General features: G+C 40.2%; 1 protein-coding gene across 13 annotated transcripts in view; it reads right to left on the bottom strand.

Moving 5' to 3' along the window:
- LOC105482127 (chondroitin sulfate N-acetylgalactosaminyltransferase 1) overlaps positions 1-12,351 on the bottom strand; it is a 364,090-nt gene that overhangs the window by 242,414 nt on the left and 109,325 nt on the right. The window contains exon 1 of one of the 13 annotated variants that reach the window (XM_071068541.1): positions 6,477-6,500. The exons of the other annotated variants lie outside the window; for them this stretch is intronic. The gene's annotated coding sequence lies outside the window, so the exon portion shown is untranslated. Of the gene's footprint in view, positions 1-6,476; positions 6,501-12,351 lie in introns of those variants that run through there. 13 annotated transcript variants of the gene reach the window in all.

The following is a 12,351-nucleotide window of genomic DNA, read 5'->3' as shown; positions in this document are numbered from 1 at the left end:
AGTAAATTTACCTTTATATAGTAAATTATATGTTATACAGTATATTACGAACTATTATACAGTAAATTAAAATACTGAATAAAAATCAGCAGGCCAGGCGTGGTGGCTCACACCTGTAATCCGAGCACTTTGAGAGGCCGAGGCAGGCGGATCATGAGGTCAGGAGATTGAGACCATCCTGGCCAACATGGTGAAACCCCATCTCTACTGAAAAAAAAATAAATAAATACAAAAAAACTTAGCCGGGCGTTGTGGCAGGTGCCTGTAGTCCCAGCTACTCGGGAGGCTGAGGTAGGAGAATAGTGTGAACCCGGGAGGCGGAGCTTGCAGTGAGCCGAGATCGCGACACTGCACTCCAGCCTGGGTGACAGAGCAAGACTCTGTATCGAAAAAAAAAAAAAATAGCAAATTAAACATTAAAAAATCATTTTTAAAAGCCAATAATAACCAACTAGGACAATGCTTTCAACAAATATAATAAAGTGCCAATATCCCTAATCTATAAAGATGTTTTACAAGCTGTAAGAAACATACTACAGTTCAATAGATTAAAAAGTAGGGAACTTTCGCCAGGCACGGTGGCTCATACCTGTAATCTCATCACTTTGGGAGGCCAAGGCAGGAGGATGACATGAGGTCGCGAGTCCAGACCAGCCTGGCCAACATGGTGAAACCCTGTGTCTACTAAAAATACAAAAAATTAGTCAGGTGTGGTGGTGTGCACTTGTAATCCCAGCTACTCAGGAGGCTCAAAGAATTGCTTGAACCTGAGTCGCAGAGGTTGCAGTAAGCCAAGACTGCACCACTGCGCACTCCAGCTTGGACAAGAGAGTGAGACTACATTTCAAAAAAAAAAAAAAAAGGTAGAGAGTTTCTTTAAAGTAGTGAAAAGGTTAATACACAGATTTTCTGAAGTTTAATAAATTCACTCATAAAGAACTGCAAATTGAGAAAACATTAGTTTTTGTTGATCAAATTAACCATGATAGCACACAATGCCTGTTGGAGAATATTGAGTCCAGGCTTCCACCTACTGCTGGCTGCAGTGGAAATGGACTCAGTCACTCAGGTAAATAATTTAGCAGTAATCTGGCAAGTATCAAGTACATTTAAAGTGATCTTACTTTTCGACCTAGTAATTTTACTTTGGGGAATGAATCTAAATGAAACAGTCATAAATGTGGACAAAGATGTATATGCACTCTTGTGTACATAGGGGCATTGTTCATAAAATTATAATTTACATGCCTAACATTGGAGAATGCTAAGTTATGGCATATAGATTTTATAAAATATTGTCTAATATTAAAGTTATGATTATGAGGGTTTTTAAAAATTATTATACTTTAAGTTCTAGAGTACGTGTACACAACGTGCAGGTTTGTTACATATGTATACATGTGCCATGTTGGTATGCTGCACCCATTAACTCGTCATTTACATTAGGTATATCTCCTAATGCTATCCCTCCCCCCACCCCCTCCCCACAACAGGCCCCGGTGTGTGATGTTCCCCTTCCTGTGTCCAAGTGATCTCATTGTTCAATTCCCACCTATGTGTGAGAACATGTGGTGTTTGGTTTTCTGTTCTTGTGACAGTTTGCTGAGAATGATGGTTTCCAGCTGCATCCATGTCCCTACAAAGGACATGAACTCATCCTTTTTTATGGCTGCATAGTATTCCATGGTGTATATGTGCCACATTTTCTTAATCCAGTCTGTCACTGATGGACATTTGGGTTGGTTCCAGGTCTTTGCTATTGTGAATGGTGCCGCAATAAACATACGTGTGCATGTGTCTTTATAGCAGCATGATTTATAATCCTTTGGGTATATCCCCAGCAATGGGATGGCTGGGTTAAATGGTATTTCTAGTTCTAGATCCTTGAGGAATCGCTACACTGTTTTCCACAGTGGTTGAACTAGTTTATAGTCCCATCAACAGTGTGAAAGTGTTCCTATTTCTCCACAGCCTCTCCAGCACCCATTTTTCCCTGATTTTTTAATGATTGCCATTCTAACTGGTGTGAGATGGTATCTCATTGTGGTTTTGATTTGCATTTCTCTGATGGCCAGTGATGATGAGCATTTTTTCATGTGTCTGTTGGCTGTATGAATGTCTTCTTTTGAGAAGTGTCTGTTCATATCCTTTGCCCACTTTTTGATGGGTTTTTTTCCTTGTAAATTTGTTTGAGTTCTTTGTAGGTTCTGGATATTAGCCCTTTGTCAGATGAGTAGGTTGCAAAAATTTTCTCCCATTCTGTAGGTTGCCTGTTCACTCTGATGGTAGTTTCTTTTGCTGTGCAGAAGCTCCTTAGTTTCATTAGATCCCATTTGTCAATTTTGGCTTTTGTTGCCGTTGCTTTTGGTGTTTTAGACATGAAGTCCTTGCCCATGCCTATGTCTTGAATGGTATTACCTAAGTCTTCTTCTAGGGTTTTTATGGTTTTAGGTCTAACATTTAAGTCTCTAATCCATCTTGAATTAATTTTTGTATAAGGAGTAAGGAAAGGATCCAGTTTCAGCTTTCTACTTATGGCTAGCCAATTTTCCCAGCACCATTTATTAAATAGGGAGTCCTTTCCTCATTTCTTGTTTCTCTCAGGTTTGTCAAAGATTAGATGGCTGTAGATGTGTGGTATTATTTCTGAGGACTCTGTTCTGTTCCATTGGTCTATATCTCTGTTTTGGTACCAGTACCATGCTGTTTTGGTTACTGTACCCTTGTAGTATAGTTGGAAGTCAGGTAGCGTGATGCCCCCAGCTTTGTTCTTTTGGCTTAGGGTTGTCTTGGCAATGCAGGCTCTTTTTTGGTTCCATATGAACTTTAAAGCAGTTTTTTCCAATTCTGTGAAGAAAGTCATTGGTAGTTTAATGGGGATGGCATTGAATCTATAAATTACCTTGGGCAGTATGGCCATTTTCACAATATTGATTCTTCCTATTCATGAGCATGGTATGTTCTTCCATTTGTTTGTGTCCTCTTTTATTTCACTGAGCAGTGGTTTGTAGTTCTCCTTGAAGAGGTCCTTCACATCCCTTGTAAGTTGGATTCCTAGGTATTTTATTCTCTTTGAAGCAATTGTGAATGGAAGTTCATTCATGATTTGGCTCTCTGTTTGTCTGTTACTGGTGTATAAGAATGCTTGTGATTTTTGCACATTGATTTTGTATCCTGAGACTTTGCTGAAGTTGCTTATCAGCTTAAGGAGATTTTGGGCTGAGATGATGGGGTTTTCTAAATATACAATCATGTCATCTGCAAACAGGGACAATTTGACTTCTTCTTTTCCTAACTGAATACCCTTTATTTCTTTCTCTTGCCTGATTGCCCTAGCCAGAACTTCCAACACTATGTTGAATAGGAGTGGTGAGAGAGGGCATCCCTGTCTTGTGCCAGTTTTCAAAGGGAACGCTTCCAGTTTTTGCCCATTCAGTATGATATGATTATGAGTTTTTAATAGAAAATTTATGACATATGTTAAATGTGTTACAATATCAAGATTGCAAAATATGTGTGCACACAGTGTACACACATGGATTAAAGGCAAATATAACAAAATAATTAATAGTGATTATCGTTGTAATGTCACTAGTAGGTAAAATTATAGGTAACTTATTTTATTCTTTATATATTTATGGATTTTCCACATTTTCCATAATTAGTATATTTATTTTTTGTTTTCACATATATTAATTTCTTAATCAGAAAAAATAAACCTGAAAAACAGTTCTTAAACCCTCCAAAAAAAAAAAAAAAAAAAGATAACAAGAGGGGCCAGGTCCAGTGGCTCATCCCTGTAATCCCACCACTTTGGGAGGCTGAGGCGGGTGAATCGCCTGAGGTCAGGAGTTCGAGACCAGCCTGGCCAACATGGTAAAACCCCATCTCTACTAAAAATATAAAAATTAGCTGGGCATGGTGGCATGCGCCTGTAATCCCAGCTATTTGGTAGCCTGAGGCAGGAGAATTGCCTGAACCCAGGAGGCAGAGGTTGCAGTGAGCCGAGATGGTGCCACTGCACTCCAGCCTGGGTAACACAGTGAAACTATGTCTCAAAAAAAAAAAAAAAAAAAAAAGAGGAAACGTTGCTAGTCATCTCATCATCAAGCCAAAGCTGCTTCTAAACCAGAATTACAGAACTGAAAATGACCTCAGATACCTAATCTAAGATCTTGTACTGCAGATAAAAAAAAAGTCATTATGAGTGTTTTATGAAAGTGAGGCATATCCTAGATCCATAAAAGTCTTATCCCAACATACCGTCAGCCAGGTATTAATAATATTCCTGTGTAAATCACAGCAGCCTCTGTCTGGACAAGAGACAAGTTTAAGAGTAAAAATCAAGTTTTGATAAAAATGGAAGGATCGCCGGGCGCAGTGGCTCAAGCCTGTAATCCCAGCACTTTGGGAGGCTGAGACGGGCGGATCACGAGGTCGGGAGATCGAGACCATCCTGGCTAACACGGTGAAACCCTGTCTCTACTAAAAAAATACAAAAAACTAGCCGGGCGAGGTGGCGGGCGCCTGTAGTCCCAGCTACTCAGGAGGCTGAGGCAGGAGAATGGCGTGAACCCGGGAGGCAGAGCTTGCAGTGAGCTGAGATCCGGCCACTGCACTCCAGCCTGGACGACAGAGCGAGACTCCGTCTCAAAAACAAAAAAAAAATGGAAGGATCTACATGAAAGTCTTTTAAGCATCAAAGTTGAATTCATTAAAAAGAAAATCATCAATAACCTTGATTTTGATATGATTAGACTCTCAGAGCAAAACGTCATAATTAATTTAGGCCTGCTCTCAGCAAGGCAGGAGGCTGGGAAACAGGATTCACCAGTTATTTGATTCTAATACAATGAACAAAGGCAACAATGTGCTGGATTATTAATAAGTCAAACAGGGAAAGATAAGTAACTTTAGGGAGCATGATGCAATGGTGTTAAAACACAACAGCGGGGCATAGCCAAGACATCCACTAATGAAGACATGGAAGATACGATCCAAATGAAGATAACAAAAGGTGTAAAAAATACTCAAGCACCAGATTCCCTTTGTCAGAGAACAAGCTGCTGTGGTGGCAATACTCTAGATTCTGAAGTAACACAGACAGGAGATAGAATCCCAGTGAAGGCCACTTACAAGCTGTGTGCTCCTTGGCAAGGTTCTTAACCTCCCAGAGCATCCATTTCCGCCGCTGTCAAACACAGATAAGAAGGAACCTTGAAGGGTGGACGTAAGGTCGAGATAGTGGGTACTAAATGCATGGTTCAAAGCCCAGCTTGCCTACCAACGAATAGAAGTTGTAAGTCCATTATGAAAGACTGGACATCAGAGTCTAGTCCGGGGTCACTGATGCTGTGGGCACTGCCTGACTTGCAAGCACAGGGGGAAAGCTTTGATTGGTGTTGGCAGCAGTGTCTGGGACAGGTAGGAAGAGAATGAAATGGCAGCAACCCGAGTGATCAAATGTAGCCCAGGCTCTGACAGGGCCCTCTGGTTCCTCTGGGGCAGTGCTGGCCTGGGCTCTCTCTGCCCAACCCACACCAGCCACAAACTCCACACAGCCTAGAAACAAAACAGGGATAAAAGGAATGGGCAAACGGTAAAAAGAATTCCACCAGAGAAGTAACAATACACCCTCCAAAGAGAGGGGAAATCACGTTGTAGAAAATACAATAAGCCTTATAATTAAAAGAAAAATAAGAAATAAGAGTGAGAAATCAACACATCGAGAATAAGCCTATTGAACAACACTTTAAAAGAGATGTTGAACACAAAGAGTGAAGAAAATTGGCGGCGATGGGAAGAATTAATGAAGACAAAAATCGATATTACTCAGTAGAAAGACAAGAGAAAAATACTGGAAATACAAGATAAATCTGTGTAAAATAAGGACACTCCCTGTCATGCATCTGGATCGTAAGGGAATTAGGCAATGACCTTGCTGAGAGAGAAAGAGACAAAGCTCCAGCCATCCCCAGAGGCTGAAGAAAGATTCCGTGTGATTTTGCTGATGACTGAAAAGTTAAAGGACAATTTGGACAACTTGTCAATAAATTAAGCCTGAATTTTCAGAGAAGTAATAAAGATAATTTGAAGAGATACTGAAAATCATTTGCACCATGAAAATTGATAATTACATTAAGGGTAGTAGAACTAGGAGTAATAATGAGTCCTTATTAGAAGAAACAATTGTGTCCAATGGATGTGACAGCCCCTTAATATTGCTATAGACACTTTTATTTTTAGCTGACAGAATAGCATAGGGGGTAAGGAAATACCTCCTTCGGTACAAGAAAGCCCTGTGTGTGAATCTCAGTGGTGCCCCCTTACTAGTCGGCACATTTTATTAATACTTAAAACTCTCAGACTCAATTTCTTCACCTATAAAAGGGGTCTATAAATATCCATCTCCTGTTACAGTTAACAATTGACAAAAAGACCTAGCCCATAGTAAGTGCTACATAAATGGTACCTACCATGAAACTTAACAGCATCTATTCTGTTGACCTCGATTCTAAAGAGGTGGATAAGAGACGCACTTCCTCAGTGTCCAGATCTTGTCAAGTTGCTAAGGAGAAATAACAACAATCCTGAATAAATAGTTTTGGTGCTCAGCTCTACCAACAATACAAGCATGACCTCCTTTGGCCTGTAAAACACGGTGAAATCTACATGGCTGAGTGGCTCAGCTTACCACCAAGCACGCGTAAGCGTATTGGTCCCCTAAATAAGAAGCCTAGTGGTCCCCTAAATAAGAAGTCCACTTGGGTTAAGAGCAAATCTCACAGCAGCTGAGTGCAGCATCATAAGCCACCCTGAAGGTCAGCTTCTGAAGTACTGAAGCAGCTAGGGCCTTCCCATCAGGCTGGGAGAGGTCGGCTGACAACTCATGGCTTCTCACCATGACCAGGTGCCACATTCAACACACCTGATATCCAACAAGTATTTCCTGATTTTATACCCCAGTAACTAAAAATGGCTATAGGAGGCTACACACATTGGCTCACACCTGTATTCCCAACATTTTGGGAGGTCAAAGTAAGAAGATCGCTTGAGGCCAAGAGTTCAGAGATGTACTGAGTTGGAATCATGCCACTGCACTCCACCCTGGGAGACAGAGCAAGATCTTGTCTCAAAAAATATTTAAGCAATAAAAAATAAAAATGGCCATGCATTTATCTGTATCTTGGCATGTTGTCTTTATTCCTCCTCTTTCAATTCCTCAGCTCATCTGAATATTCAAAGAGAGCCCAGTGATCATCTGCCAAATGGATTATGAATGTGTATCTCAGTACTAATCCTAATTCTTACCACAGATCAGAGTTCTGTATCAAGAGAGCGGTGTCTTAGGAACTCTGTAAAATTCAATGGCTGCATGATTTACAAAATGTAAAACAGATAAAGGAACTGCAAGTATCTTCGATTGCCCCCAAATTACCAAGTGCAGGTCATATGGTACAGGATATCAGATGCTGATACAAGCTTTGGGACTGGGTTACTTAGGAGATTATGTCAATATTTGAAAGTATTTAGAATAAATTTTCACCTACATCCCAAACAAAAGCTATATGGGCAGCTTGGCTGGCATCAAGAATTTGCATAACGAAACATTTGAATATAAGAAAGGCACTCTGTGTTGTGCCAATCTGAGACCCTGGACACAAGAGACTGTATTGCTAAGCCAAGGCGCTTCAAGGAGCGTCTGAGAGGCCAAGCCCTGCTGCAAGTGGAAAGTAAATACATTGTTGCTCAGGGTTCCCATTCAAGCTCTTTGTTTTGTTTCAGTATCTCAATAATAGTTTGGGAGTTAGTGAATATAATGACAATGTGTTACACATTATACAGTTCCTTTAAAAACAGCTCACTAGACCACTTTGTTTCTCCTTCCAACACTTAAGAATAAAGCATTAAGTGTTATCTTCCTACCACTCAATCTGTTCCAAAGAATCTAGCAACCTTAATCAAATTTCCAAATATGAATGAGTATTTTTTTATTCATGAACAAAACTGCATTTTAAAAATTAAAGTTAGAAGCAAACTGTCAAAAACATGCACTCTCATTCTCTGCTGGTAGGAGTATATCATTCTGTGAAGAGCAATTCATCAATATCTAAAATTAAAGCCTATACTTTGACCATTTCTACATTCAATTTCTAGAAAGTTCCTTTACAGATACATCTCCACATGTACACATCCATTTCACCAAGGCTTTTTATAAAACCCTAAGAATGGAAACAACTTGGCCCAACATGGTGACTGACACCTGTCATCCCAGCATTCTGGGAGGCCAAGGCGGGAGGATTGCTTGAGCTCAGGAGTTCCAGACTAGCCTGGGCCACATGGTGAAAACCCGTCTCTACAAAAAATACAAAAATTAGCTGGGCATGGTGGTATACACCTGTAGTTCCAGGCACTCAGGAGGCTGAGGTCGGAGGATCACCTGAGCCTGGGGCAACTGAGGGTGTAGTGAGCCATGGTGGCGCCACTGCACTCCAGCCTGCGTGACAGAGCGGGACCCTGTCTCAAAGAAACAAACAAAAATAATGCGAACACCTTAATTCTATTAACAGAGAACTGGATAAATTATATCCATAAAACAGAATACTGTAGAGTCATTAGAACAAATGCAGTAGCTCTATACCTAATAAATCAAACTCTACAGAGTTAAAGATCTCAAATGGTTAGCTTTAAAAACAAGCAAAGTATTAAAATATATAGTAGTACTCTACTGTGTATGTATATACAGGGAAGTGAAGACAGGCACTCACATATAACATTAATAGTTGATATTTGTTGACTGTATTGTGTGTGTCAATAATTGCTAGCAATGTACATGAATTATCTCATTTGTTCCTCTCAGTGATTCTAATATTCCCATTTTGCAGATGAGAAAAATGGAGGCACAATGAGGTTTACTCACTTGCCCAGGGTCACAAAGTTGGTGCCCATTTTCTTAGGTATGACTACAAAGAACCTCCTGGTGTAGATACTAGCTACGAAAGCACCCACAGAAAGCTTCTAAGAGCACTCACTCTAAGGAAGGGACTGCTTGGCTAGAAGACGGAAATAGGAAGATTTATTCTCCCTGAATCTTTGGTATTCTATACATGAGCATGATCTGTGCAAAAAAAATAATAATAATAAATCCAGTGGTTTTTTTACTCTGCCTTCTGGAATTAATTAGGAAGAAGGACAACATGAATGGTGCTGTATATTATATATTTTTAAAGAAATGCTCTTCTAGTCCTATGTGCTTACTTGTATAATTAATCCCTTAGTTTTTCCAAGTACTTAAAAAGATGGAAAATACAACGTAATTCTATATGGAATTCACAGTTACGAATACATGCAATTTCCAAAATAATCAAAGGGTAACAATAAAAATATGCATAGCCCCCAAAACCAGCATCAAGCCTATTGCCATGGGTGAGGGTTGAGGTTGTTTGTTTACTATAGATTAGTCAAGACTCTTGTTAAAAATAGTAAAAGTTTTAGGCTTTATTTCTAATTAAAGGAAGAAATTAAATGCATTCCAAGTAGCAAAAAAGGAGGGAAGCAATTATGTATCTCTTAACTGTAAGCCCTAATAATAGACAACCAGTAAAATTTTTCTGGTAGGGAATACATTCGCCATAACATATGAAACCACATCTTCATAATATATAAAACATAAAAGTTCTGTGAAGTAGGGCCCTATTTATGTATGTTTTTCTGAAATACAAGATCAGCAGCCCAGAAAAGTGCTTCCCAAACTTGCACATGTATCTTGAGCATCACCCGCGATCATGTTAAAATGACTCAGTCGCTCTGGGGTGAGACCCAGATCCTGCATTTCTAACAAGGATACTCCCAGTGGGTAGATGACATTTTGAGTGGCAAGGCACCAGGCAATACATAAAACGAAATAGAAGTATAATCTGATCAATGAGGTTGTAGAATCAAACTGCAACTGTTAAAATCTTAGCCCCTTCAGAAGTATTTGAAAGCTCGACAAAGAAATAGATTTAGATTTTTCTCTTGCCAACTGTAAGCAGTGTGAAAAAGAGAGACGTACTGGTAAATACTGTGCTTTCAAATGTGGTAATTCAAAGTGGATTTCAAAAGATTCAGGAGGGTTTCTGATTTCAAGAATGACTGAGAAGAGCTAGTAATTAGTACATTATTTTATGTGTAAGTGAGCAAAGTGAACCACTTAATTTTTTCAGCTAAATCAGACACCATCCAATGGGCAGCAATAACACACTCAGCAATGGTGGAACACAAGATGCTGATGACAGGGTCAGTGTGGTTCTTGTCCTCAAGACCATCAGGTGTGGAGACAGCATGGTGGAGCCCAGCACAGCGGGGACCCTCCCAGGAAACCAGCTACAGCAGACTGAAACAACATGCTCAAGCGCTGAGGAAATGCAAAGCAAGGAAACAAAACCAGTTTGTTTCTTTTGTTTGGAATAAGGAATAAGTGAGGGTTTTGGTAATGATTTTCGGCCAGGAAGTGAGCCTTGGCTTCTTAGAAAAGGTGACTAAAAACTAAAAACTAAAGCAGCTTAAACCTGTACTTCCAGGACTCAGGTGAAGAGTCACAAGTTGCTCCCGTATCCTTAGCAATTTTAACTGTTCAAAGTGCTGGAGAGATAATTCTCAGAGTTTGCAGCATCAGGAGAATACCAAGGAACAAAGAAAAGACGGGCTCAGAGATTAGCATGGAGGTGGGGTCTTCAGAGGTCAACATTCCCTCTGGGCCTTGATGGAATCAACTGTATAAGGGTCAGAAAGTTTTTTTGAAAAGGGTCAGATGGTGGACAGTTCAGGTTTTGCCATTGTAGTGCAGAACTAGCCATAGATCATGTTCCAGTAAAACTTTACAAAATTCTGGATTTCACTGATGCCACTGCATTGCAAAATGAGGGTAATGATACCTTTTCTGCTTTTTATTTTTATTTATTTATTTATTTATTTATTTTTTTAGACAGAGTCTCGCTCTGTCACCCAGGCTGGAGTGCAGTGGCACGATCTCAGCTCACTGCAAGCTCTGCCTCCCGGGTTCACGCCGTTCTCCTGCCTCAGCCTCCCAAGTAGCTGGGACTACAGGCACCCGCCACCACACTCGGCTAATTATTTGTATTTTTAGTAGAGACGGGGTTTCACAATATGAGCCAGGATGGTCTCGATCTCCTGACCTCGCGATCCCCCCATCTTGGCCTCCCAAAGTGCTGGAATTACAGGCATGAACCACCATGCCCAGCCTGTTTTTTTATTTTCTACTTAATTTTCTCCAACTTTTATTTTAGGTTCAGGGGTACCTGTATGTGTCTGTTACATGGGTAAACAGCCTGTTGTGGACATTTTATATACAGATTATTTCATCACCAAGGCAATAAGCCTTGTACGCAATAGTTTTATCTTCATCCTCCACCCATCATCTACCTTCAGTTAGGCCCCAGCGTCTATTGTTCCTATCTTTCTGTTCATGTGTACTCAATGTTTAGCTCCCACTTGTAAGAACATGCAGTACTTGGTTTTCTGTTCCTGCATTAATTCGCTTAGTATAATGGGCTCCAGTTTCATCCATGTTGCAGCAAAGGGCATGATTTTGTTTATGGATGCATAGTATTCCATGGTATGTATGTACCACATGTTCTTTATCTAGTCCACCGTTAATGGGCATCTATATTAATTTCATGTCTTTGCTATTGTGAATAGTGCTGTAATGAACATACACATGCATGCGTTTTTACGGTAGAATGATTTTTATTTCTTTGGGTATATACCCAGTAATGAGATTACTGGGTTAAATGGTTGTTTTAAGTTATTTCAGAAATCTCCAAACTGCTTTCCACGATGGATAACCAATTTACATTTTCACCAGCAGTGAATGTGTTCCCTTTTCTCTGCAACCTCACCAGCGCGTGTTGTTTTTTGACTTTTTTTTAAGACGGGATCTCACTCTGTCTTAAAGAGATCTAGTCTGGTCTCACCCAGACTAGAGTGCAGTGGCATGATCTACGCTCACTGCACCCTTCACCGCCTGGAATCAAGCAATCCCCTACCTCAGCCTCCTGAGTAGCTGGGACTACCGGTGTACACTACCACATCCAGCTAATTTTAATTTTAATTTTTTTTTTATTTTGTAGAGATAAGGTTTTGCCATGTTGCCCAGGCTGTTCTTAAACTTTAGGGCTCAAGCAATCCAACTGCCTAGGCCTCCCAGAGTACTAAGATGACAGGCATGAGTCACTGTATCAGGCCTGCTTTTTACTTTTTAATAGCCATTCTGACTGATATGAGCTTTATTAATAGTAACTTTCCTAATGGCAAATATCTGGTGGCCAAGATCAAGGAAGGCGAGTTGAT

The sequence above is a fragment of the Macaca nemestrina genome, chromosome 8 (assembly GCF_043159975.1).
Source record: "Macaca nemestrina isolate mMacNem1 chromosome 8, mMacNem.hap1, whole genome shotgun sequence".
NCBI lineage: Eukaryota > Metazoa > Chordata > Mammalia > Primates > Cercopithecidae > Macaca > Macaca nemestrina.
Note: the sequence above shows the minus strand (reverse complement) of the source record. Positions and strands in the feature narration are given on the sequence as shown.